Here is a 5000-nt window from a genome sequence, read left to right as displayed (position 1 = left end):
TGGTGTGGTAGCCTATACAGTTTTTTGATGTCTTCTGACTTGCAGCTTCCACCGCTGGCTAACTTGGATCGAAAAGGGAGCAGCTGTGCATAAGACTCCCCAGCCAATCACAGACTCTCCATCATCATCATGGAAGCAGCATGAGGCCCTGAAGGTACGGTATGTGGATATGCCCTGGCTTCGTATTAACTCTTGCCCCCTTGCCCCCTAGGGTTGATGGGTGGCCTTGCCAATCCACCTTCCCAAGAAAACCCGAACTGACAGTGCAGCATATAGATGTTGGTGCTGGCAAGAGGAAACATCCCGTGGGTTGGCGACCGCTGGGACTCGGACTGGAATCTGGGGTTACCTGTCCTACCCGTATTCAAGTGACTGCCAACCTGACTTGAGGCTTGTAGGGCAAATCCCATGGGACCCCAGCAGATGGATTAGGGGACCTGCGGCCAGCCACCCCTCATTTTATGGGGTATTGTCGGTGTGGAGTCCACCCAGAGTGACTGCCTGAGGCTAAACCTCAGGTGGGAAGTCGGGGTGGAGGCTTGGAACGTCCTTTCTTTGCGTCAGGAAGATTTGTTACCACTAGTGTCGAGGGAACTGGGGCTGCTGAGAGTGGAGGTGGCTGCTCTCTAAGATGTCAGAAGACCTGGCAGTGACACGATCAGTGTAGGTGGCTATGCCTATTACTGATCAGACCGCAGCAATGGTCACCATCTTCTGGGAGTAGCCATAGCCATCTCCAGCAGAATCCAAGCCCTGGGTGGTAGACGTTACTCCGGTTGCTTAGCGTATAACGGTATAACGCATTTAGCTTAATGTATCTAAGCTTCTACCAATGTTTGTAAACTCACTATGTAAGAGATGTTTTATGCTAAGCTTGCTACTGTGTTAGACAGTTGTCCTCTGCAAAATATTTGAACTGTTCTGACTTCAATGCGACATCTAGCAACAATCGAGCTAGCTATGAGATGGCTGTCAGTACCCATGGTTTGGGAGCTGCTGCCAGTGGTGAGAATACCCTCCTTTTCTGGGGCCTTACAAAGTCCCAAAAATAGAAGATTTCTGGCTTTTGTTACCAGCATTCTAACCCTCATTGTTGGGCATGGTACAGGGATGCAGGTATTGCAACCAAGGAGATAGGCCAAAGTCGATCTCCTTAGCTGAGAAAACAATTCATATCCAAAACAATCTGCACTTATTCCTTGTTAGCACTTGTTCGAGGATCCTCCAGAACTGCAGGGAATAAAGGAGTGCCAAGTTCTGTAGTACTGAACATAGACTAATTGTGCTACCCTCTGAGTCCACTTCAAAACTCCCCGTGGGTCCAATGAACACCCTAGAGTGTTAGATTTAGATATGCACAGGTGCACAGGTGCACAGGACTTGGTCTCTGCTAATGATGGCCATTTCTTAGTAAATGACCTTCGCCCTACCTACCAAGCTCTGAGTAAGCTGAACTCCAAGCGCTCTTCACAGATGACTACAGTCTACTCAGTAAGTTGCCAGATCAGCTCAGATCCTGTTGCAGTGCGGGAGCATTGGGCTGAGTATTTTGAGCAATTATACCAGGTTGATCCACCAACAGTTAACTTGGATATAGGTGTTGTCGAGATTCCGTTGCCGGACCCACCCATGAGTGAGGATCCTCCCTCCCTAACTGAAGTTAGGGAAGTGATCTCTGAGCTGAGGAGTGGTACATCAGTGGGTATCTGTGGCATTCCAGCTGAATTGTTAAAGGCTGGTGATAAACCCATGGCACAGGGGTTGTATGCTGTCCTGGCTGCCATCTGGCAGTCTGGTTCCGTTCCCCCTGACCTGTTGAGGGGTGTGGTCATCCCTCTCTGGAAGGGGAAGGGGGACTGATGGGACTGCAGCAACCACCGAGGCATCACACTGCTCAGTATATCAGGCAAGGTTCTTGCCCACATCCTTCTGAGACGTATCAGATACCACCTGCTGAGGCGCCAGAGGCCGGAGCAATCTGGATTCACTCCTGGTAAGTCGACAACAGACCGTACCCTGGCAATTCTGATTATTGTAGAGCACCTCCGTGAGTTCAGGCGTGGACTTCTTGCAGCCTACATCGACCTCAAGAAGGTGTTTGACACAGTGCATTGGGAATCACTCTTGGAGATCCTGAGATTGAAAGAAATTCCAAAACGGATTATTAGATTGATAGCAAGATTATACTGGTACTGAAAGTACTGTAAAGTAGGGTGGGGGCCTGTCGAGCTTCTTTTCTGTTAGTTCAGGAGTAAGGCAAAGCTGTGTCCTTGCACCAACACTTTTCAACACTTGCAAGGACTGGATACTGGGAAAAGCTAACTGTTCAGTCATTGTGGAGCAACTCGACAATATCAAGATTACTGACCATCTAGTGGTGGCTCTAAATGCACACACACACAGATATATATTCATATATATATACATACATACATACATACATACATATATATATATATTCATATATATATATTTATATATATATTCATATATATATATATATATATATATATATTCATATATGTATATATATATTCATATATATATATATATATATATATATATATATATATATATATATATATATATATATATACATGTATATATATTCATATATATTTATACATATATACATAATGCATCCATACATATATATACATATACATACACACACACATATATATATATAATATATATATATATATATATATATATATATATATATATATATATATATATATATGTGTGTGTGTGTGTGTGTGTGTGTGTGTGTGTATTGTGGTAATAAATATGAACTATCACTAGAATTACCCTTGTTAGCAAACCACTGTTAAGTGGTTGTTACGGGATCGTTTAGGTAGTCTCGGCGAGCTGCGAGTCGCGACGTGAGTGCTCCCTCACTCCTTGACCGCTGCTCGCACTTCCCGGCCAGACTGGCATGCCTGCCTCTCAACGTGTCTCTTATGAGGCAACTTCAGGTGTGTATTACTAGTTTTCGGCGGGAGTGTTTTTCACTGATATATATGTGATTCCTTTAGTTTCTTTAGTGTATAGTTTGAGAGTGTTCTTTTATATTTGCAGTGTGCTACGTTTTGTTTTATGTCTATTAAAGCCTACAATATGGCCCGATGTGTTTTTCTACCCACATCATTTTAATAGACATAAAACTCGAGTGCCTGACGGTCTGTATCCACCACCTCATAACTTCGACGGAATGGAGCGTCTGTTGAAACCTGAAACGTTAGACTGTGACTCTAACTCACCCACAGCAGCACAGGAGTGGCGGCATTGGCTACAGACCTTCAAGACCTTCATCGCCGTTCTGCCGCAAGAGAATCTGAACAAGCTTAGACTTCTCATCAATTTGTGTCGCCAAAAATTTATGAAAGTATTCCCGAGTGCACTACCTACGACGACGCCTTAACTACTCTACAATCTCAGTTTGTGAAGCCAACTAATGAAGTGTTCGCGCGCCACCGCCTTGCGACTCGCCGTCAGGAACCAGGCGATTCTTTGAACGAGAATTTTCGTGCTCTGAAAATTCCTAGTAGAGAATGTAACTTTAAGGCGGTAACAGCCTTAAAAGAATACATTAAGGATGCGTTTATTAGTGGCTTGCAATCACCAGCAATCAGACAGCGCCTTTTGGAAAATAAGACGCTCGATCTGGCTACTGTGTATGACCAGGCACGGACTCTCGATTCGGCGCAGAAAGACTCAGAGTCTTATGGTGGTGCTCTGTCCTCGCGCCTGTTGAGTGCAGCACATGAAAATACAATATTAGTGTTTTAGAATCCGAATCCGTTATCGCGGCAAGTGCTACGAAAGCAAAGTGTTTCTTTTGTGGTCTTCTACGGCATCCACGTTCAAAGTGCCCTGCTCGTGATGCGGTGTGTCATAAGTGCCAGAAGAGTCTCATTTCTCGAAAGTGTGCCGAAGCCCTAGTGTAAGTGGTTCTGTGACTCCTAACAATGGCGCTATGCTTGCTACCATAACTAGTGCTGCTACTCCTAGCATCTTGTCGAAGGCAGTTGCGAGAGTTTCGATCAACGGAATCGAAGCTGATGGCCTCATTGACAGTGGTAGTTCAGGGAGTTTCATTCATCCAGATCTAGTTAAACGCCACTCATTAAGTGTACAACACTCTAAAAGTGTTGTGACCATGGCTTCCACTTCTCTTTCTGCTCACACGTCTGGAGTTTGCAAGGTTAACATTAAAGTGAACGGCCGGGATTATGACAAGACTTTCAGAAACTCAATGAAAGTGTACAGTTGAATTACAGTGGTGATTTGCCCCCGCTCGTTATTTGTGGACTCGGTGTGCTAAAGATTGATCCTCCAGAGTTGTTTGCCAATCTTACAGCTGATTGCCATCTTGTTGCAGCCAAATCCCGGCGCTACTCCACTGAAGACCGCGAATTTATAGAAGAAGAAGTACAAAGGCTATTGAAGGAAGGAATCATCGAACCAAGCAACTCTCCGTGGCGTGCTCACGTGGTTGTGAAAGGCGAGTCCCGCAAGAAGCGGCTGGCCATAGACTATTCTGAAACCATCAACAAGTTTACACTCCTTGATAGTTACCCCTTTCCTCGTATTGATGAAACAGTAAATAAGATAGCTCAGTATAGAGTTTTTAGCACCACTGATCTGCGCAGTGCTTATCATCAAGTGGCCATCAAAGATGCAGACAAGTTGTTTACGACTTTTGAAGCAGGAGGTAAACTTTACCATTTTGCAAGAATCCCATTCGGTGTCACTAATGGAGTTGCTTGTTTCCAAAGAATTGTGGATTCGCTGATCAAGGAGGAAGGACTTGTTGGTACTTACGCCTATTTTGATGATGTCACCATCTGTGGAATAACGAAACAAGAACATGATGACAATCTCAACAAATTCCTTGAAGCTGCTGCGAGGAGAAACATGACCTACAATGAAGATTAGTGCACAATTGCAACCCGAAGTCTTAGCATTCTAGGCTATGTGGTCGAATAAGGTCTAAT

The sequence above is a fragment of the Penaeus vannamei genome, chromosome 13, assembly GCF_042767895.1.
Source record: "Penaeus vannamei isolate JL-2024 chromosome 13, ASM4276789v1, whole genome shotgun sequence".
Lineage (NCBI taxonomy): Eukaryota > Metazoa > Arthropoda > Malacostraca > Decapoda > Penaeidae > Penaeus > Penaeus vannamei.
The sequence above is the reverse complement of the archived record's forward strand: the minus strand, read 5'-3'. Positions refer to the sequence as shown.